General features: G+C 38.6%; 1 protein-coding gene across 3 annotated transcripts in view; it reads right to left on the bottom strand.

Moving 5' to 3' along the window:
* The window catches only part of nav3 (neuron navigator 3), a 518579-nt gene that overhangs the window by 293967 nt on the left and 200339 nt on the right, over positions 1 to 24273 (bottom strand). The window contains exon 3 of one of the 3 annotated variants that reach the window (XM_078941838.1): positions 19071 to 19214. The exons of the other annotated variants lie outside the window; for them this stretch is intronic. The gene's annotated coding sequence lies outside the window, so the exon portion shown is untranslated. The remainder of the gene's footprint in view (positions 1 to 19070; positions 19215 to 24273) is intronic. 3 annotated transcript variants of the gene reach the window in all.

Raw genomic sequence — 24273 nt, 5'->3', positions numbered from 1 at the left:
ACACAAACTAAATTCCGACGACCAATATGGTTTCAGAAAAAACAGATCAAAATCCATGGCGATTACACAACTAACCGAAGAAATTTTAAATGGCACTGACAATAAAGAGTTCGCAGTAGGAGTGTTCATCGATCTGAAAAAGGCTTTTGACACTATTGATCATAACATTTTAATAAACAAACTGGAAAGATATGGAATACGAGGACCAACTGGATGACTGTAAATCATCCCTGCTAAATTTAAACTGTGGAATTCCACAAGGGTCAATATTAGGTCCCACACTGTTCATCTTTTACAGTAATGACATACACTTGGCATCAAATCCTCTCAAATACTTTTTATATGCAGACGACACAAGCATAGTCTGTACAGGGGAAAATCTCAGGGAAATTGTAACAACAGTAAATACAGAATTAGGGAAACGAAAACAATGGTTTGACAAAAACAAACTGTCACTCAATGTTAACAAAACTAAATTCGTGATTTTCGGAAAACAGCTCTCATTATGTATAAAGCCAGATACAACTTACTTCCACGAAACCTACAGCAAATGTTCAAAGACAGAGACGGGGGTTGCAATCTAAGAAAACAACTGAGTTTCAAAAGCAGTGCATTCGCACAACAAAAAAGAAAATGTGTTTATCAAATTATGGTGTGGATTTATGGAATAGATGGGATAAAAGTTTAAAACAAACCAAAAGTTTACATGTATTCAAAAAAACCTACAAGAAGTCACTAATAGCACTGAATAAGGTCAGAAACGATTAATTAAACAAAAAATGACACTTTTGCACAGTTGCCATGCAGACTTGTACCGTGAATGCTTTGTACCTATCTGTAAATAGCAATACGTGTATTGAATACGCACATCATCAGGTTTTGTAAAAAGAGGTGGGAGGAGACAAGATCTCTCTTCAACACACTCCTTTTCACGCACACTGTATTGTTTTATGTCTTTTTTAAACCATTGTTGATTTTTCATTTGTGTTTGAAATAAACTGAAACTGAAAACTTTGAAGATCAAATAAAAGTTCTGACAATCATGACCACTGAGGAGAGTGGACATTTCAAATTTGTTTAAATTTGAAATAAGTTCTTGTCAGAATGGAGATCTTTTCATGTTTTCTTGAAAATCAGAGCAGGTCTGACTTGTCCTACAGTTGGATCCCAATGTCAGCTGTAGACTGACAGACCAACTCAGATATAACATTCACAATTTCATGCTGTGATAAATACATTTCACCAAGTATGTCAGGCCAAGGAGTTGTGCTGTCACACTAAATTAGAGGCTGTCTTTTGGGCTGTTTAAAGGAGCAGCAGCTTCACTTGGAAAGACTCAGTACAAGGCAAAGGGCTGGTTTGGCAGCTGAGAGGTGGAAATGAAATGAATCCGGACATGCTGCTGCCTTCATCCTCATGCTGCATTAGAGGAACAAGTAGTCTGCAGTGGTAAATCTTGTCCCCAAGCAGCTCAAAGGCTTCATCCCTCATCCCTGTTTAGGATGGGATAGGACAGTCCATTCTTCTGAATGTCACAGTTGTGCTGGAGCAGCCGTCTGCAGGCTGCATGGGAGAGCACCGACCCTGATTCATGGCAGTACAGCAAGTAAATCAGATGTTGCTTAAACTCTTTCTGCTTTAATTAAGGTCCACCTTCATCCACATCTGCACCTCCTTTTAAACATCTATACCAGGGACTCTACTTCAGCTCAGGCGGAGTTCATCCGCTCTGTATTTAACAATAAACTGTAAAGTTTACTTTTTCATTAAGGTCATAATTTTGGAGTTAGACTGGGTCACCTTTAGCTAGTCTGAATGTTATCCCACTACAGGCTAAAACTGATGGGGGTCATTTTAGGATGAAGATTTTAGGATAAGGGTTTTTTGGATAAGAAAGACCACCCAGATCCTCCTCACCTTTCTTTATGTAGATGTCCTCTCCGTCTGAACTTTTTCTCACCCTTGCTGCAGTTACTAACGTGTCTGTCTTTTGTCTTTTATGTTCCAGTGTTTTTATTTCTGTCTCTTTCTTGTCCTTTTTGAGCCCAACCAGTCACAACAAATGGCCTTCCATGAATAGCTCCACATTTAATCGCCTTATATGAAGCAAACCCATTAGTACCAAAGGTTGCAGTTCCGCAAACCACCACTTGGGGATGGTTCCAATTTAACATTGACTTCCATAATAAAAAGTGCAACGTTATACAAAAATAAACATATTTACAGCCTGGTGTCATAAATTTGTATCAGTCGTTTTGGGAAAGTTGTTGAGGTGGGTGGAGTAAACTCCATCTGTTTTTGACCTGCCCATGTGCTCCTTTTGTTCCTGTGATGCCTACTCTTTTGTGGCCAGAACAACATAATTCTGTTCTGGGTTGCATCACAGATAGTGTGAACGGATGACAAATAAGGAATCTGAATCTGCAGGAAGCTGTTTTTCTCCACGGTCATCCACCATGCAGGCCCAGTTCTGAACTTCCTTATCAGGAAGTTATAATAGTTTAAATCTTCTGTAACATTCTTAAGATCTATTCGTACAACTCAGCCAAGATACAGTCCTCACAGCGTATTGTTGCTCTTACATAGTCTGGCTCTGCTGAAGGATTATTTCACACAGGTTTCATCCTCTTCACTGTCATCAAAAGGCGTGCTCAGTGTTCTGGGGGGTGCTCACTCTCAGAGACCATTCTTAGCGCAGGTTTAGGAAGATTTGGTCTAACTTGGACCGATATGGATTTAGAAGCCTAAAATGGTTTGACAAGTTTGTGAGTTTTTGTTGTGTTTAAGGGATGACCTCATCTACCATCTTCATAGGTCCTGCAGGCTGAGACTGGGAGATTGTGGGTTCAAATCCCTGACTGGATCAAACCAAAGACTTTTATTGGCATTAGAAATTGATGCTTTGCACTGGGGGGTTCCTGAACTCAGCTGTAACTGCAGCTTCGCAGCCAATGGATAAAAAGCAGAGGACACACTTCACACTCTAGGGAATGGAACACCATTGGTACCGATGGTACTTCACCGTTGCTAATCTTTCACTACATGAAATTTCTCTTTAGTCTTCCTCAGCTCCTGCATGGCAGCATTTTCTTTCACTGGATTCGATCCCTCCTCCAGACTCACTTAAACCATCTCAGTCTGACTGTCTCTGGCTTTGTCCTCAAAGCACCAGACATGATATGTCTGTCATGTTCTCATTTTGGCTGCCATCAACCCTCCGGTCACGTTGGAGATTTGGCATGTCTGACTTGGCCTGAGCATATATGTTGGGACTCCCTTCTAGACACGACTCCATGCATTTTGCTGGAACTAAGACTTGAGTATAAAAACATTGTCACTCAATAGATGCATTTGGTTCTTGTTCAATCTTTGTAACTGCTGCAGGAGGGGGGTTTGTGATTGGCTTAATCTTGATCCTGCTCCAGAGCGGTTGGTCCTGCTTTTTCTTCGAAGGTTTTTTTCTGCATCAGGGTTGAACTCAAGGAAACACTGATTTGAACAATCTGGTTCAAATTCTCAAGCTTGTCCCCCTATTTTTTTGGTCAAACTTTGCTCAGTTTGCTTTGACTGAAAAACCTGAGCAGGCTGGAGCAACCAAACAGCGGTGGTTCTGACTTGAAACTAACTTGCCAAATAGTGCCCTCTTTTCTTCTTTCTTCACACTCAGACATTTGTTATATTTCTGGGCCTCTAGTCTGACAATAGCTGCTGGAAAGGAAGCACCTTTTCTTTCATCACTTCACGTTGCAGTCATAGAATGATGGTCATTTAGTAAATGTTTGTCACTTTTCAATAATCAACTTCATGGGAATCGGATAAAAGCTGACCATAAAACAGAACTGTCTTTTTAAAGATAAATAAATCACTCTCTTGTTTTTTAAAGACACCACTGTCTTCTGTTATCAATTTTTTTCCTGTTCTTTTTCTGAAAGTTGAGGAAAAAAACATTTTTGAGGCCAACTTACAAAATAGAAGATGTCACAGATGTGTCATCAGGAATCCTCTGGCGCGGTTACACAATGATGGTGTTAAGAGTAAAGATGTTAGATAACGCACGTTTGCGCTGTAGAAGAAAATAGGTTGTTTTCTTCAGTCAAATCATTACCCAAACCCTCCAACCTGACAGCACAAATAAAAACATGTTTTCAAGGAAAGGATTTGGCATTTAAGAAGACAAAGAAGAAAAATGAAGAATGTGTTATTTTGGTTTGTTTTGCCTTTATCAACTGTTTTTAAAATGCTTCCAAAATACTGAATATTTGTGTCTGGCGATAAAATGTATTTTAATCTTTCTAGAGATTCTTAAGAAAGTTTCATTAGATCTGTAAAGGCTTATCTGCAGGTTTTCCAGGACACAACAATGTTGGATGATAGAATCCTTACAAAACATCTCCATACAGGTAAACAAAAAAATAAAACATTAAATTTGGAAATATATATTTTTGTTTCAAAAAGGAATAGAACAAAAAATCAATTTGTGAAAAAAACTTTGTTTCCCCAAATTTTTACATTTAAGTGAGTAAATGTGTACAAATAAACACACTAAATACCTTTATTTGGAACTTTTAGGTATTTGTCCAAAATAAAACCCTTTAAAACATTTAAAAGCAACAAATAATTAAATAACTTTATTTCCAGATTTAAAACAGAAAAATGTATTTCTTCATTAATTTTCAGTCAAAAACTCTATAAACATTTAAAATTATTGAATTCAAATGTGAGTATTTTTAAACAAACCTTTTTAAGCACATAAAGATGAAGTAATTGTGTTGTTAGATTGTTTGACTTTGTTTATATTGTTTACTGAATCAAATCACTATTTACTGAAAAAATGTTTAATGAGTCACAATATTTATCAAAGTGCGTGTTTTAAAAAAAAATGAAACTAACAAACTGTTTGGTTTGTTAATAAAACATAAAAATATGTTTTATTAGTAAATATTCCCTCCTTGTTCAGTTTTCCTAACTAATCATGTTAAAGCATTTTTTCAGAAAATTAAATTTGTCTTAGGAAAAAATGGTAAAAATAAAAGAAATTATTCTTCAGTTTTTGTTGTTAAGCAATAAAGGATGAGCAGATCTTCATATTCTTGTGTATTTATTTCATTATTTCATTTAATTATTTATGTCATTTAAGGATCTTTTTTTCATGGTGGCAAAATAAAATAAAAAAAATGTTTTTTTATATTGGCATTTTCATAAAAGTGTGAAATTAAAGGTTAAGCATATATATTACACCTCATTGTATATCAGAGTAATTGTATGTGAATTTTTCACAGATTTGTCAGGATTGAACCTCGTTAAAACCATGGAAGAAGTATAAATAATAAACCACGTGTAAAGCAATATAGAACATGAACCGTGCGTGATTGTTGCGCTGTTTATATGCAATTCATTAGAGATTTGTGCGTCAATGACGTCATTCGAAGGTGATATTTGCGCTGTTCACGCAATATAAAAGTTATACAATGGTGGTACATGCGTGAAAAGTCAGTTGGACATACGTGGAACGGTCATAGAAAGCCACAAATTTGCATATGCAATTCACAAAATTCACACACAATTGTGTATAAACTACATAAAATACACATAAACTGCGCAATTTTCAACAGACCAAAATTTTTGAACAGCTCAAAACTGAATTCATGTAAAGACCCGTCAGCCAAAACTGTCAATAGACATCTGCGTACATCGTATATCACGCATAGATGACAAAAGACAGAAATTTCATACCGGTACATGGAAATTGTCTAAAATGTATCTAGTGGCTGTGTGATACGGCCTTTAAACTCGAGTCAGTTTCTTATAATTACTTAATAATAAACTTTGAGTGTGTGTAAACAGTTCATGATAATCGACGCTTTAAAGTAGATATTTAAATTTGTTTAAAATGTTTTTTAACATTCTACCTGTACCTTTACATGGTTGGACAGCACAAAGAATTATCTACATAAATATGTTGCCCCAATAAATATAGTGTAATTTGAAAAATAAAAGTTTGAAGGTGTTTTGTCCCGACTCTCAAGAATCTGTGAAATGTTTGTATGAATTTGTGAGCCACGGTCAACAGTTCTGTTTTTATTCTGTCTTTTCTCCAGTTTAAATGTTTGCTTTCAACAGTTCTACGTAGTCTTGTTGATGTGTGTTCTGCTCTGTCAGGTCAGTGTGAGCATTTTCCTTTCTGAACGGGTTCTGTATGAGATGGTCTGTGTAAATAACGTTTGATTCAAAGGTTTGCGCTCATTGTCGTACTCAGCATAACCTGCCGTCTCACTAAGACTGGGGTTTCTTGTTGCTGCTGTCTGAGCAGCGCTTCGAAGTGTTGATCCTCGAGTGAACACCGCCACGGTAACCACAAAGAGGAGGAGCTGAGCACTGATGAAGGCGCTGCTGCAGGAGGGGAATCAATGATTATAAAGCAAACACAAAAACGCATTAAGGGAAGGCTGTATAATCAGGCTGCTGTTTCTGCTGCTAATTATTCAGAGTTCTGACAGACCAAATTACAATAATTATATCGTCTTAGCAGCTCAAGTTTGTTTTTCTTTCCCCTGAATGTTCTTTCTCAAACGAAGAGGTAACAAAGAAAATACTCATAGACACAGCATAAATACTTTTTTGTATGTTTAATGGTGAAATCTAAATGCATTGACCTTTTTACCTGCTGACAGAATCATCATCGATGATGATGCCTTTGAGTGATTATTGTTGACCTATCCTGTTAACAAAACACAACCTGCTTTATTCCTCTGTAGTTTCTCTGTATGTCTTTCTTCTTCTCCAAAATGAACCAAAACTATTTTTGTCCATTCCTCCTCATCCTCTCATTCTCCAAGATCTTGTTCAACAGTCAGAAACTCTACTGCTATCTCTCCTAAACTCTCCAGACCTCCATAGGAATGTTATTAGGATGCCCTTCCACTCTTCATCTTCATTTCATCCTTACTGATCCTAACATCCTCCTCTTCTCCTTTGTGCTCTCTAAAATGTTCCTCATTCATCGCTTCTTCAAAGTTCTCCTCCCATCTTTCCATCACACTAGTGGAACCTGTCAACACATTTCCACCTCTGTCCATTGTCCTAACCTTCTTAACATCCTTCTGTTTCTGTGCCTCACCTGTACAGATCCACCTCTCCCTCCTTTTTGTCCAACTTTTAGTACAAGTCCTCATATGACCTTAGTTTGGCTAATTCATTAAAAAGCCCTGAAAAGGACAGGACATGTCTGTTTTTCAACCATCTGCAGCAGAAATAGCTCCTCTTCTCTAAATTCCTGCCAAAGTCCTGCAGCCATGGAGGTCCAAATGTGTTCTTATTTATGGCCAAGGCCTCTGAGCAAGTCACTGCATGGAGAGACAGGATATGTAAAGGTTCCTTCTGCATCTTTTTAAATGGTTTTTAGGACTACAAATATTTATTCTGTTGCATAATTTCCCCTCAGCCCATCACATAAAATCTCCTTTTTTATGTGAAATTCTCCTTTTTTTTACTTCCATCATCATATTTTCCTTTCTGAAAATATTTTTCTTTTAAGTCTACAACCACTGATTATGACTCCATAATCGTTACTCACAATTGATATCTTATGAATTCTTGAGAACGGTAAACCTGGATGATGTATTTTCTTCTTTCCTCAGAAGAAGACGACATCAAATGTCTTCCGTTAAGCTTCCTGCTAATGTCACACAAAAACACTGTGGTCTTGTCCTGATGGTGTATCCTGGAGAACGTAATAAGACCACGGTGTGTTGAGGTCACAAAGAGCCACGTGTAAAATTTGGTCTTTTGGCAGGGGGGGGATTGGACTGATGTTTTTGTTTTTTTATATATCATAACCACAGACATTTTTGGAGTTTTGGGGCTTTGTCTGGAAAAAAAACATTCCGGTTGGTAAGAGCAGCATTTTTAACACTTAAAGTCACAGGTATTAAAAAACCTGTAGCTCTGAAAAGGAGTAAACTGGCCGCTGTCAGGTCAACTGTGCATCCAGACGACCCGCAGACACATTCATAAACTGATGAAAACTCTGGAAGAAAAAACAAAAGGCATCAAGCTCCGTTTTTCTGACTTCATGCTCAGATCGGATCCCCTGGGTCCTGGTTTTCCTGACAATTCCAGTTTATTACATTGACCAAAGCAGAAATGAACTATGCATAGCATGTAAACTATTTCAGCAATTAATCTTCCACATAAAAATACAAACAGCAGCTGTCAGGAGAAGTACTGAAATATTAATTGAATCAAGAGGAAAGGGTCATTTTTAGACTATCAAAGATTTATTTCAGTTATAGTCTGAAATTTTTCGATTGGAAATAGGACACTCCGTGCTGACTCATCTTTTCATTACTTTCATAATATCCGCCAATAGAGACGGACAGCAATGCAAGTAATAAGATTTTTGTCTGAGTTGTACTAAGTATGCAGGAAAAAGCTGTGAAGACTAACTAACAAACCTTTAAAATCACATTTTTTCACTTTTATGTCCTGTGGGTTTCAGATCTGCTTCAAGGAGCAGATTTCCTCTCAAAGCTGTTTAACATGGAGACGTTTACAAAAATGCATTTTAGTTTGGACATTTGTAACACTAGTTTGTTTTTGTGTGAAAAGGATTTTTGGCAAGGATTTAAGCGTGTGCACAAAGCACCAGCAGGTGTTTTCTCTGCTGCTCTATGAAGGCTTTGATATCAACTCCAGAGTCTTTTAGAGCTGTTCCACCTGTTTCCACCTCAAGCAGGTGAATGCCGTCAGGTATGATCAGTTTTGTTTTGGATACTGTGATGCTGTAGTATCCCGAGACGCGACGGGACGAGTGTGGTGAGTTAACTTGGCGGCGTGTTAGTTGTGAAAAAACATTTTGGTTTATTTCATTATACCGCCATATTTAAATAATACAGAAAGTTATAAAATCTGACAAGTTTGTTAAGCATTTGTCAGCCTAGAGGTCTTGGAGGACCTGGAGAATTACATCGACAAGTTTTTCAATACCTGCGTCATGGGGAAAGCACCACCACCCCTTCCTCCAAAAGCAACCGTCCTGAAGATTCTCCCGGGGCTGCCTCCTCTCCAGGCAGCAACATGAGTGATATTCTGGATTTAATAGACAAAGAGCTCTCCAGTCTTGATTGCTATTTAAACCTGCTGGAGATCCTCCATAAAGAATTCCAAGGCCTGCGAGAGTCATTGGAGTTTAGCCAGCAGCAGGTGCAGGAGCTCGCAGCGGAGAACCAGGCCCTCAGACAGACCGTCAAGACCCTGAGCAGCGATACCGCTCGTCTTTCTGAGGAGAATCGCTCCATCAAAAAAAACCCTCCTGGATCTTCAGGCGAGGAGAATGAGGAACAATCTAGTGATCTCTGGGATTCCAGAGGAGGCAGGAATAGACCCGGAGACCACAGATCATGGAAGCACAGCTGAAGCTCCCCAAGGAGGAGGTGCAGAAGAACAGTTTTCATAGGGTTCACAGGCTTGGAGGGAAGAGGCCAGACAACCAGTGTTAACCCCCCATAGGTTCAGAACAATGACTTTTGCCTAGCCAGTATCTATGGCCCGAATGTTGACGAGTCTTCCTTCTTTCATAGATTCTTCACCTCACTCTTGGTTCACTCTGACTCCACAATTCTCATAGGAGGAAACGTCAATCTGATTCTGGATGCTGAACTCGACAGACTCAGCACAGCAGCACACCAGCGCAGATGGCAGACTGCAAGTATTCTAAAGCAGTACATGAATGATCTTTGTCTCTGCGACGCTTGGCGCTCATGTCATCCAAACACTAAAGGGTTCACCTTCTTCTCTACAGTTCATCATTCCCAGTAGATTATTTATTAGTCAGTAAATCTCTTTTAAAAGATATTAAAAGTTCCAACATTCAACCAATTACTATCAGTGATCATGCACCAGTATCCGTTAATATTTATGGGGGAATACCCTCAACCTCAACCTGGAGGCTTAATACATCTATGTTAAAAGACCAAGAATTTATTCAATTCTTTAAAAGAGTGAGTAACCTTCTTAAAATTCAACAATACTCCTGATATCTCACCATGTCTTCTTTGGGAAACAGCAAAAGCAGAGATGAGAGGGAAAATCATTTCTTACTCAACTCATTAAAAACGCAAAGAGAAAGCAGATTTGCCCCTGTCCTAGGCGGGGCTGCCTGGGGGAGGGTCCACTATCGGTACGGGACCTTGGAGGTTTGACGGGTCGGAGTCTCCGCTGAGGTGTATTTTTGTCTTGGTGTGGGGATGACTGACTCTCCCTCCTTCTTTTTACATTCCATCATCCATTTTAGAAGAACATAAACAATCACTTGAGCACAGGTGTTAGCTCACCTTTGCACAAATAGTTTGCGTGATTGAATGAAATGGTTCACACTAGTTGGTTTGAAGGCATAGGTATGCGTGTGGGAACATTATTTGTGTGTGTACATGTTGACAGGTGAATGTTTTTTGGAGCCAACAGATATGTGTGTGTCATGTGGGTGAGTGTGTGGACAGGACCCTCCCTTATAGACTTGTAGTACATCTGAACCTCACTGTAATGAGCATAATCATCCAGCAACTTGTTGCTTTGTGTTGCTTCATGGTTTTACCCCCCCCCCCCCCCCTTCTATAATCACCCTCCATTCCTCCCCTCTCTAACATCACTCTCTCTTCTTCCCTCCTTTCCTTTTCCGTCCGGTCCATCACAAAAGATTTTCAAATATGATTAAAATGAATAAAGTTTGGCCTTGATTACAAAAGGGGTTTATTCAGACATACCTCTGGTTTGTCAGAAGATTCATCACCCCTGCTGTTAAAGTAAAATATGTCCAGAAAATATGGCCTTCAGCTCTCATCTGTTTGCCCAGCTGTTGGACAGGACAAGTTAATATATATACATATATATAAAAAATAAAAAAAAGGTATGATAATTTTTTTTTGACAATTAAAGCAGCAACGTGGAAAAGCATTCCAGCTAAAGTTTATCGCCTTCAATTGTTTTTAAAGCTACGTTCACACCGCCCTCAGCAATGTGCGTTCAAGCAACCACTTCCAATGAAATGTAATGCTATGTAAAAGTGTATTTCAGGCTTCTTGGTTCAAAGCTTATTCAGGTAACACAACGCATGTTTTTCCGTTTATTTTTAGGCTCTACATACAAAATCAGTGGTCATTGAACACACATTGAAAGGCAAAGCAATTGAACTTTGACCAATCAGGGACTCAGATCCGGTAGTGACCTATCGATGGCGTTCCCTTTAATCTAACTAAACCATTTGAAAACGTAATGTAATTATTGTAAATTTGTGCCCAACTGCAATTCTATGACACCAAGTCTTTCATATGCCGGAATAAACCAGTGAAAGAAAAAGTCCAGAGCAAGATTCATTAGATTTAAACCGATTTAACATTTTACACCAAACTTCTTCCAACAGTAGCAAAATGCACTAGTATCGGGTAACATACCAGTGTGAGCACCGTATGCTAAAAGCGTGTTTAAGAATGCATGTTCTTGAACACACGTCACATATCTTTTGTGAATGTAGCATAAGGCATGAATCAAAGCAGTTTTCCTCTCATCCAAACTCCACACATGAAGTTTTCTTCCTCATGCTCATAATCCTTTGCTGCTCATGGTTCGCATGCCATGAGGTCAGTGCCATATTTGTGGAGAGAGAGGGTTAATCTGAGGAGAACTGTGACTAATACAAGACTCTCACGCACACACAAACACACACGCACTCTACAAACAAATCCTGGAGGCTTATCTTGACGTAGCGTCATGCTAGCATACCTCACTGAACTGCTTTTCAGTTCAGGGCTCATCCCATCTCTGTGGAGATAACATACCCCAATTCCACTTTAATTTTCTGTTCTGTGCCTCACTAAGCATTTCTCCCTTTCGTTGTGCCTCATATCTAATTACCGCTAACGCAGTTCAAGGCCAGGATGCAAATCAATGCTGCGACAAAAAAAAGCATATATTCAGTTGGTTCTAACACAAAAATGCTCCAGATGAAGTCCAGTCCATTATTTATTCTTCACTCCAACCAGATCAGATGAGGGCTGAGGAGCCTCGGTGGGGGACTATTGCTTGTCTGTTATCTCATCAGTTCTAACCTGCTGAACAACTGCTGGATCCTCACTTCAGCGTGGGTCTGATAGGAATCAGTATGCTGCTTCCACGCACGGGTGGGCCTCTGCTGCAGACCTGTTTGTTCCATTTGTTTCTGTGACTTGTGGAATCAAACCTCCTGCTCCTTATGCTCACTTTTACATCTATGTGCAGATATGAGTATGCGATATTTTTTACAACATGATTGTGGAAGAAAAGGTGGAATAAACTCCACAGCACAGAAAACACTCAGGCTGAGTCTTTCCTCATGCCTCCAGTCTTACTAAAACCTGTGCTGAGCAGTTTCTCACTCATGTCAGTCTGGGATATTTCTAAAAACCTGAGTTTTTTTTTTGGGTCAAAGTCATGAAAAAGTTGTTCATCAACAGCTTTTTAACGTACTCCGGTCAGAGCGTACTTTGTTAAAGTAGATAACTGTGTCTTTGACCTTTGGGGTCCCCCAGGGATCTATCTCAGGAGCTATGTTGTTTGCTTGGAAGGAAGTAAAGTACATCTCTGAGGTGTTGTTTCAACAGCTGGGAAGTTTAGGGACAGACCATCTGCTGGTCAAAACCAAACCGTTTGAGTTTCATGCAGCTAAATTCTGAAACCGTCTCCCTGAGACGATTTCACTGTGTTATTTCAGGGGTCTTTAAACTGAGACTTTGGAGCCACATTTTATCCCTTCATTGTGGCTCTTTGGCTTTAAAGGAAAATAATAATGCTTTTAAAAAGATAATATAAGTTTTGTCATTTCTGTTTAGATCTATAAACGGTGGTGATCTGATATTGGTGAAATGTTAATGGTTTTTTTTGCACAACTGCTGATGTAAGACTAAATTACAATAAATTCCACACCTGTCAGATAACTGAGCAATATGATTGTAAAACGTTTCATCTGCTGTAAGAGGTTTATTATTAAGAAAAATGAAGGGACCTCTGCTGCCCAACTGTGTCTATTGCTGTTCAGAGACAATGTTCCTAATGTATAGAAAAACATTTTCTCTTGTTATAATTTATTTTAATTGGACTCCACACCCATGTTATCATGCAGAAAAGGAAAAGCAGAAAAAGGTTAAAGGTACGCCAAAGTCAAAATAATAGAAAATGCCATGTTTGCATTTAAAAATATAATGTATAGAAAAATAAAAAATAAATTATAATTCAACTATTGTCATTACTTAAAAGCTATATTTAATAAATGAATGGAATAATGGCCCCCAAAACATTAATGAATGCATTTTTCTAAACTATAAAGTGGGACTTTGTGGCTCTCGTTGAATTTTGTTCAGTAAGAAACTGAAGCAAATGGCTTTTCTAGCATTAAAGGTTGGTGAAATTCCAGAATTAAAAAAAAACTTCCTTTTAAACTCATTGTACAACAGCTAAAAGATTTTTATCAGCTCTTTCTTTTTTAAGTTCTATCAGTCTGAATTTTATTTTACTGTTTGATTCTAACTGTTGTCTTGTGTGCTTTGATTTTTTTTCGTGATAAAAAAAGGTTGCATGAATCATGCCACGCGAATAACCTGCCTTCCCTTGCAGAAACACACTTAACAGCATTTACAGCATTTACACACTTAACTGACAAGTCATTGTCAACCAACAACTCTTAAAAAGCCCTGTACGCTTTCTTTGTTATTTACCTCAATCTGATGATGTGGTACTCTCACCTGCCTCCTAATACCACATTTCAACGGTCTAATAAACGTGTTTAGTAATGCGACAGATTGGCTGTGATTCACAAAGGTGGCAATTATTCCAGAAAAACACTTCCCTCCCCCTCCAGCAATAGTGATTGATGGCATCCTTTTTTGGCAGAGTTTAGCACTGATCAGATTTTACAGCCGTGTAATTGATGGTTGAACTTCTACGTTGAGACAAATGTCAGGAAGGATTTTCTCCTGAGTCACTGCAAGCGTGAAAAGTTGTGGTGTGCCAAGAAGCAGAGACGCTGCGTCGCACGACAGCCAAACCATCTGCTGGGAAAGGAGGTGAAGATTTGTGGCGGCTTAGAAGAGGTGAGTCTCAGGTCCTCCTTCCTCTGAGCGGAGGAGATGCCAGAGCTAAGGCAGAGAGCAGTGAACTGAGAGCTTTCACAGGAGGACAATGGCTCCATAGAATGCGAACAAGGAGTCTTTCACACATCTGAATGTGTGTGCTGAGACGGCATGAGGTCATAATTAGTTAGAGATAGAGGAACACAGGTGGGGATTGAGGGACAAGGGGCTGGGAGGAAGGGAGGATGGTTGTTTGAGGGGGATGTTTCTGTCTTGAGGGTGTTGTTGAAACCCTTTAAAAACAGCAGGCAGAGAAACCTGTGAGGACAGGAAACACCCTGAGGGTCAGACATGTGTTCATACTGAGAACACAGAGCAGAGGTGGGAATGGAATAATGGAAGAGAAGCGATTGTACTGGCTGGATATATTATCACCTTGCTGGAGGGGAATGCAGACATGAACATGCAGGGTTGATCTCAGAGTTGGAGCAATGATGCAAGCTTCTTCAGGGTTTTATACCTCATTTAGGGCAGGCACTTTCTCTACCACAGTGTGTGTTTTATGGTACACTTACACAATTAACCACCTAAAGGAACAGTTTGTTCAGCTTCAAACTATACCCGACCCCCCCCCCACAAAAGTGGCAGTTCCTCTGAAAAGTTTGGAATCAAACCCAAACAGAAACCTCACACTTGTCTTTCTGCCTCTGGTCTCTTGCCCCTCTAGGAAGAGTTTCTGACACCTTATGGGCTGTGACGTCTCATGAATAAAGTTAAAGTGCTGATAGAGGTGTGCGCAAAAAACAAACGTCCACGGTGAAGATAGAGTTGAGGATAGAAAGGCCTAACTACTGTCTGCTGGAAAAACCGTGATTGTTCAATAATAGATCAAAGTTTACAACAAAAAAAATTGGTCTATTTCCATAAACTTCTCCCAGTGTTTTGAGCATTTTGTGTGACAGTGAAATGCTCATATTCTTTTTGGTGGTAAATCAAGTGCAACTTGTATTAGTGCCTGCCGTCAGGTTTGCAGACGTTTCCATATGCAGGATATCTCGCTCTCTGCCATTCAATATAACCAGGAAAAAAAAGTCCCTGAATATTCATCCTTTACCTTAACTCAATCATCATCACTATAAAGGATTTCCCCACCTAACATCAGACTCCTCCCCACTATTAATGAAACCTCAGTTCCATCATGTGCATTACTGGTTAGGATAAAAAAAAAAAACTTCTGCATCAAAATTGGGTAACACTTTATATTAAGATTCCTTAACAAGCTTTGTTAACACATTAACAAGCATTATAAATGAATTTATAGGGTGTTAGTAAGACATTTATTAGTACAATAAGTCTAATAAGGTTTATTAAATTACTTAGTTAACACATTTACAAGCATTATTATTAGGATGTTTTCAAGATGCTAATGATGCATTTACTGATATTATAGGTGCCTAACAAATGTGTCAGTGTTAATAAGCTTAATAAGATTTATTAACAACCTTTGTTAACAAATTAAGAAGTATTATTATTGTTTGGGGTTCTAGTAAGATATTCATTAGCATTATAGATGTCTCACACAAGCCTTAGTGTTCATAAGCTTAATAAGTTTTATTAACTAACTTAACAAATTAATAGGCTTTATTAATGTGTCAGATGCTAGTAAGATATTTATTAGCATTATAGATGTCTTGCAATTAAATTAATTGAATTAAATTATTATATCTTTTACAGAACGATTTGTGTATGTTTAGTCTGTTTTAATGTCATAAAGTTCTTTTTACAATCTTTATGCTTTGTGGTTGTTTGTGGTAAAATACGTCCACACTTAGATGAGGTGCCGCAAAACAATTAATAAACTATTAACAAAGTTAATTAATACATTTGTAAAGCTTATAAGCAGTTTAGTAATATGGATTTAGAAAACAATGGTCTGACTTTAGATGTTAATAAATCTTATTAACACTTTCAGGTAATTGCAAGACATCTATAATGCTAATAAATATCTTACTAGCATCTGACACATTAATAAAGCCTATTAATTTGTTAAGTTAGTTAATAAAACTTATTAAGCTTATGAACACTAAGGCTTGTGTGAGACATCTATAATGCTAATGAATATCTTACTAGAACCCCAAACAATAATAATACTTCTTAATTTGTTAACAAAGGTTGTTAATAAATCTTATTAAGCTTATTAACACTGACACATTTGTTAGGCACCTATAATATCAGTAAATGCATCATTAGCATCTTGAAAACATCCTAATAATAATGCTTGTAAATGTGTTAACTAAGTAATTTAATAAACCTTATTAGACTTATTGTACTAATAAATGTCTTACTAACACCCTATAAATTCATTTATAATGCTTGTTAATGTGTAAGCTTGTTAAGGAATCTTAATATAAAGTGTTACCCAAAATTGTAATGTTAATCTTTGTCAAAAATTATATCTTGGAAATATTGAGTTCTATTCACTTTTTTTGTTGGGATGTGTGACAATCACTGAGCTTTGTTGGAGCTCCATACCTGGCTGCTACTGGAGCTGACTCTCTCTCTAAAGCAGGGCTTCTTCACCAAGCACCAAGGAAAACAGGTACCGGTACTCCTGCCTACAGCCAGAGTCTAATTTCAATAAACAAAAGCAAAACATAGGATAAAAAAGTTACCTGGATCCACTCAAATGAAACTTAAGAGTAAAAAAGTGGATTTATTTTAAAGATCTTTTTGGAAAAACACCTGCATGGAAACATTGGAGGTGCAGGTTTTTCTCTCGCATGAGGGTCATTGATACACTTTAATCCATGTGCAACGTCAGTTTACATCAGCAGAAGTCAGCAAAGGTTTTATCAGCAGGAAGTATGTTTGTGAAATTGTTGTTTGTGAAATTCTTCGTTTGTGAAATTCTTCGTTTGTGAAATGTATTTTTATCTAATTCCAGTTCTCCCTTACTGCCCTTATAACTGTACATGAAGTATAAAACTCAGAAATGATGCATGAGGGGAAAAAACAATAAGCCCCAGCTCCCAGGAAAATCATTATATATCTGTTCTTAGTTTTAACTAAATTGCTTTAACAGAGACAAGAATTAATCTTTGTGTCGCTCTGAGATGAATTTGGACCCAAAACGGATCGGGGAGAACGAAGGACAGCGTGGGGACAACCAGGAAAAAAAAACATAAAAGTCCAGAGAAAAGTGCAAAAGAAACAAGTGGGAACTCCACAGAACCACCAGAGAACTGGGCAATGGGCTGTGGTGGAGAATCCAGCCGGAGAACTGCTGTGGAAGAATAAGTTTGAACTCTCAGGACTCTACATCTTATTTTCTGCCTTTTCACGGAATCAAACCCAAAGGCAGGAAGGTCAGGGCTACTGGAAAAAAGACTGGCTTGCAGGTTTCTGGTGACATTACAGTAGAGCTGTAAGCTCTGGAGTGGAATAACAGCCTGCCTCTGAAAATATTCCCCACTGCTTTTGCTGCGGTGGAGTCTGAGTGCAACCGGATCAGCATCTGAAGCAGCAGCTCAGCAGGGGACCATCTGTGACCTGACAACCAGATCTTTAATGAGGTGCTACACTGATCGACTCGGACTTGCCCAAACTGATGCACCCACAAGCACAACCTAAGTGTGGCCTGAGCAGAAAAAACCCTGTCAGCCCTAAATTTGCAGATCAGCCTCTTGAAAGCTGGTGGGTTAATGGAAAGATACGGTTTCCTTCTTTTCTGTCTTGGTAAATGGATAAAAGGCTTAAGAAAAGTTATGTTAAGGCCAAAAAATGAAGTTCGGGGTCAGTCCTTATGCAGGGCAACCCAAAAAGACCAGAAAAAGATCCTATATATCTTATATATTTAAAAGAGCAAAAACAAGTCATGCAAAAGAAGAAGAAAAACAAGACGTCACTTGTGATTTTTCATAGGTATAGCCAATAAAGCTCATTCAAAGCCAAAAAAGGTTGTTGCTAGAGTCCTAAAAACAAGTTGACAGCATGAATCGCTCTGCCAAACTCACAGTCACAGGGATCAGTTTGTAGCTGTTGCATGTATCCATTGAAAAAGGAAAATACATAATGTTTTGGTCACATCACACCAGTGTGTGGGACCCTGTTGGCCCATGCTTGACCCCAAAAATCCGGAAAACCCGTGACCCAACACCAAAAAAGTCCTAGTCCTGATTATTGAACTTCAATTCTACATTTCCATGACAGAAGAATGCCAGTGAGAAGACACTGAGAATGACCACAGTCAGCAGGACAATAGATAGGGGCAAAAAATCAAAGACCACATGTCGAACCAGGGGAACTCCTGAGAAACCTGGTTTCTAAGATTTATCTAAATCCAAATCTAGCTCCTGTAACCTTGGAAGAAAAGTAACAAAATCATCTTTCTCTTGAAGCAGATTTGCATTTTAGTGTCTGGTAAAGGTTTATTTTCCAAAGTGAGAAGCAGCTGAAAGACAGGACAGGTGATGACCTGGTGGAGTGAAGGAGGTGTGAAACGTAGATGTAAACCCCACAGTGGAAATTCCCAGATGACCTCCAGATTCCAGGTTATAGAGAACTGTGATCATACAAAATGAGGAAGAGACATCAAAGTCCTGACACGAAGAGGGGGAGGGTGGTTTTTTTTATTCCTGGATCTAGATCTCCGGGATCCTCTGACCCCCCCCCCCCCCCCCCCCCCTTCTGCCCAGCATCAGTACCAGAAAGACTGTGTTTAAATATTACTTATTAATACTAACTATAGTTACAACAAATGATTATTTTTGATGAACCTCAAACACAATTTAGGAAAAACAAGGACCTGTAAAAGAGCTTATCTGCAGATGAAAAGCTCAATCTGAGGTGTTGGGGGCATTGGAGTGCACTGTTCACACCTGTCAATAGATGGCAGTGTTCAGTCTGTGATGAAGAGGAGGCAGCAGCACGGCAGACCCCTTAACAGAGCGGCGCTTCTTTAATGACGGCTCTAACCTTGAGAGGCGAATGTTCTGCCTCAAAGGAGCCAGACGATGGCGGGAGACAGACAGGGTGGAGAACAGCCCCTTCCCCCGCAGAGCGTCAACACCCTCTGACAGTGATATTACAGGATTTTTCATCCCCTGACAGGAGCTGAACCTGTGAAGTGAAGCAGCAGACAGAAAACATGCGGAGAGCATCACTTTCGAGTGTAAAGCCTCGAATTGCTGTGGTTGATTTTTATCCAACTTTAAAATGTTACCCAATCCTTAAAAAAGTATAAATAAGTGACTATTTTTGCATGATGGTGGAGGATGTAAAAGGGTATCAGAGAGGATAGAAGGAAGGAGGACACAAAGGAAAAAAACGCAAATTTGGAGCACAAGTTTAAAAGGTCAGCTCCCTACACAGCCTCAAACACCTGCTTGATAAACTCATACATCCAGAAGGCACACATTTCTTCTCTCTCCTGAGGGGCATAGGTTCACTTGAAGTCCGGCCACAAAATCTCAGGTGTGCAGAAATGCCTGTCTGCTTGTGGCTCTGCTACATTTTCTGTCCTAGATTACAAAGTGGCTGTCTGCAGGTGTGGAATGGAACTCATTCACACTCCTTAAAATACTATTTCCAACTCAAAACGCACTGCATATAAAGATCCTGTAACCCTTGAGCTATCCTATGGGGTCCAGATGACCCGATCCATTGACCCATTGACGTGTTATCCCTACCATGACAAAGGTGGATAAAGGTGAAGAGGATTTCATGCATGGACACCAGTGACGATCACATATCATTGAAGAAAAAAGGTTTAGCGTACGGTCTTGTCGGGTCTAGATGACCCCACTCCCAACGTTAAAGTGTCTAGCATAGCACAAGGGTTAAGTATTTTACCGTACAGTTGCCAGCACATCGCCTTGTTGGAGAGCGTCCACCAAAAGAGTTTTATGTGTTTATCCATGTCATCAGCAGCGGGAAAGTTAAAAATTAAAAGTATAAAAATTGAAGGAGATGAAGCACACTGCAAAGTATTTGATCCTTGCAAAGATTTAAACCTTGTTTTTTAAAATTCTAAATATTTTAGCAGGTTAGAGGTTGTTTGAACTTCTCTACTCCACATCTTTCCAAGCTTTTTAAGAGCTAGAATCAAAAGATAAATAAATTATCATTAAAAGGAGTCATTTTGATCCAAACTCTTGACAACAAAAACACTTGGTGTAAGAATAAAAAAAATTCATATTACACAGGAATTTTTGGCTCAATTTTAAGGAGGAAAAATAAATGTTGACGAGCTAGACTGGCATTCAGTGCCTTTATTTTGATTAGATTTATGTTCTTAGAATAAGTGCTAGTTTTAAATTTCACGTGTATTTCTAAAGACTGGCCATATTATTCTCAGATCATATTCTCATTTTGTCAACATTTTGTTTTTCTAAATGACTTATTTTCTCTTATTACTCTTGTTTTTGTCACTGTGATCAAAATGAAGTACAATTAGATACATAAAAACTCAGAAATACAAACCATTTGCGTAGAAATAGCAAAAATTACTGATTACTGGGCTGTAAAACATTCAACATTTAGTAATTTGTTAGCTTTTTTTCTTGTTTTGAATGCCTAGACCTCCTTGTCTCTAGATTTATTTTTTTCTTATCAGTTAAAAAACGATTTACTGTATGAACAGATCATCTTCCTACTTTCTTGTGATTCTTTACACGAAATCAGTTTCCTTTTTCTATTTTTAGGCTCTTTCTATTTGCAGTGCAGAGAAAAGCTCCAGACCTATCAAACTATCCAAGACATCCAGTGACAACATCCGTGCTTACTATTGCTCTTGTAATCACATGTACAACTTTCATAAATACCCACAAGGATTGCATGAGTTGCCATAGCAACTCAAGCTCTGAACATAACCTGGTCTGGAGCAGGTTTAGTTGAAGGTTAGTTTGTTTTCAGAGGTGAAGGAGCAGGACGTGTCCATTTGCAGATGATTTAGTGGATGAAGAAGCTCAGATAATACTTTTTCCACCATGAGAGGGTGATAAGACCACGTATGGATGTTGGAAAGATAAACTTTTTTACTTTGATCTAACTTAATTACCGGTATTTGCTTCAGTTAAGAGAAATCTTTTTTTTTAGTTAAGTCAGTTTAAGAATAACATGTAGTTATAAGACAAATATTTTACTTTCATTCAAATTAATTAAATTAAATAGGTGTAACTTTAGTGCTGCTGTTAGATCGGCACCACAAGGAATTGTGGGATACCACTCCCTTTGCCTGGTTGGGCAAGTGTATTCATTATTTTCAGACTTTGGGAGTTATTTGTTGTCTAAAAGTCTTTTATAATGAAGATGCAAAGAGAATAAAACTTATTGGACCGATTAGAAAATACAGACAAGAAGGAAAAACAAACCATTTGGAAGTTTGACAGTGAAGCTATAAAGACATTTTAACTGTCCTTTAAAAAACTCTCATGACTTCTCCTCTGTTTGAATGAAAACAGTATTGAGTTATTTTTATGGAAGAGGGTAGAACTTCCTGAATTTTATACCCAGAATCCAGATTTTCTCAGTGTGTCTGAATGCTGGCAGGCTGATCTTTTTGCTTTTAGACATGTGAAAATCTTTTCACATCAATAGTGAATCAGAAAAGGAAGTGCAGGGCGAACTCAGCAGTCCAAGTGAAGTCTTTTGATCCATAATTTGGGTTGTTTATTTGCCCAGTTTCTGCAGAAGTCAGGCATAAATGTGTGAAGAAACAGAAATACTGAGGTTAATGTTTCTTTTTAGGTAAGTTATTTATATTTAAGTTATTTCAGCACTAAATGTTCAGTATACATGTTATGCTCCACAGATATTTCAGTCTCTACTCAGGTGACTGAAGTTCTGCAGTACGATGTCACAACAACGACAAACATCTACAGCCTCCTCCTAAGATGAATGTGACAGAAATGTCCTCACTTCACTAAAATCAGACAGCCCTGTATTTGATCTTTTTAATGCCATGATTCAGCCAAGAAAACATTTCAGGTCCTTCCAGTTTAACAGTGTACACGACTGGACCTTAAAGAGGAAAGTTCTGCTCTCACATCATTGTAGAGGCAGTGACATGCGGTAAGGTTCAAGGCTGGTGAGGTGCTGACATCATCAGTCAGATTTACAAAGAAGAACTCTACAGAGTAGTTTTTTCATTATTTGATTGGCAACAGTTAAAGTGTTGTTAAAATTTTCATTAAAACCTTTTTCTTCCGTTTACAAACTCGTGTCATAATTGAATTTCTATTACTTCTTAGTGAAGTTCGTGTGCAGTTCCTTCCGAAGAAACACACGGACAACCTGGTTGTAAAAGTGTTCCTTTTTTTTCTTCAGTTTCAAAAGTCTCTCTGTCTCCATGGAGATCACTGACAGAGACGCCTCTCCACAATTCACGTAATCCTCCATTTAGAATGATGCTAAACAATATTCAACAATGACTTGACTTGCTACCACTAATTCTATTATTCTTTTGGCACGGTGTCACATTCTCTGGGATCACCCGCGCCTCTGCCTTGAGGCCCCCAGGGCTGCAGGAAGGAGGAGCTGCTCCACTTTAATCTGTCTAAAATGGGCTTTTTTTCTCTTACTGTCTAAACTACCATCAAGTGAGGTTTTATACTTTCTTAGTTCATTATTATTGGCTTAGTTGTATTAGTCGTTTACTGCAAGACTTGCACATGGGAAATCAGGGTTTGAGACCCATAGGGCGCGATGAGCTTCATCCAGTGTGAGCAAGACCCTTCACGCTACTGCCCAGCTATTTAGATACAACGAGACACTGTGTCTGTGGGTCTCTCTGTGCTGGATTGTGTCAGGAAGGGCATCCGGTGCAAAAATTTCTGCAAAACCACCTGTGTGACTCAGTGAAAGGTGAAAGGTGAAGAACAACTTCTTTTTCTGGTCTCGTCACATTTGAAATCTTTGTTTGTCTAGTTTTAGATTTTTTTTAATCCTAAAGTTTTTTAATTAGCGGTACATAATTTCTTCAGCCCAAAGCAAGTCTTCAGTTGGGCAGAAGCCCAGAAAAACACGTAATTCGTTCTTTAAAGGCTATTTTATCCAATATCAGATCTCTGTGTTTAAAAGTCAGCATAGTAATATGAAAGAAATGTTTTTGTTGCTTTTTTAGAGATAAGTTAACTCAGATTTTTGCCTCATTTGTTGATTGTTTGTGGGCTACAGCCTACAGCCTAATTCTTTGATTCTTTCAATTTTATCTCTGAATTCTGAAGACCAAAGAGTTAAAACTATATATTCTTTGCATGTCAGGTACAGATTAAAGCACATATTTCTTTGGAAGTTATGGGAAACAAAACATAGTCTGAAGATGATTGTAAAACCTCACCAGCAAGCAGAGTTATGTTAAACTGACAAGGTTTCCCCGGGAGAGGAGAGATCCACGCTTGGGTGTTGAGCACATCTTGGTTTACGCTTCATGCTGGTGGAAACCATAAAGAAACAAAGAGAGCAGCAACAATGCTGCAGATAATTCTCCAGATGTGACAGCAGACAGTTGAGCTGCATCATTTCTTCACAAAAACAACAACAAAAGTTATTTGAAATTGTAAAATCGGTGGGCGTCGGTCTTCCACCCACGCTAACCCGAGACGTCACATCTTCATCGAGCGAGGAGAAATTAGGGTAGAGTGCACTTCAGGCCTACCACTAAACTCCGCTGATCCTCATGAGCCGGGCATCTCTCTAACGGACCTAACTTATCCCCAGCTAATGCCGTCGAAATGGGTTGGGTGCAGCAGCTGCAGGTAGCATCCTTCACAGACTCATCTTCTAGTTAAAATCATGCATGTGAGCATGTGCATTTGCAGCCTAAAAATTGGAGTATACTGTAAATGAAAAAGAGGTCAAAGTCAAGCTTTTATGTCATCAATCCAGTGGGGGGAGCTGCAGTGACGTAACGACTCATCACTTTACTTAAAAATGACCTTATCGTCCTAATGAGCAGTTTAACTGCAGTTTAACTGTCAAGGTGACACGCCAGGTCATGATTCTTACAAAGCAGAGTCACCAAGATGAATTCATAAAAGTTTAAGTGACTGTCCAATGGTTACCTACAAAGTAAACTGGACCATTAAGACTTTAAGGAGGAGTTCAAGAGGGAAAAACAAAGTTCATCCAGTAAAGATTAAAAATCTGGTTAAATGCCACATGTCCATTTCCAAGTTCA

This window comes from Oryzias latipes, chromosome 23, assembly GCF_053564925.1.
Source record: "Oryzias latipes strain Hd-rR chromosome 23, Olatipes_Hd-rR_3.1".
In the NCBI taxonomy this organism is placed as follows: domain Eukaryota; kingdom Metazoa; phylum Chordata; class Actinopteri; order Beloniformes; family Adrianichthyidae; genus Oryzias; species Oryzias latipes.
This window is presented reverse-complemented; position numbering and strand designations above follow the sequence as displayed.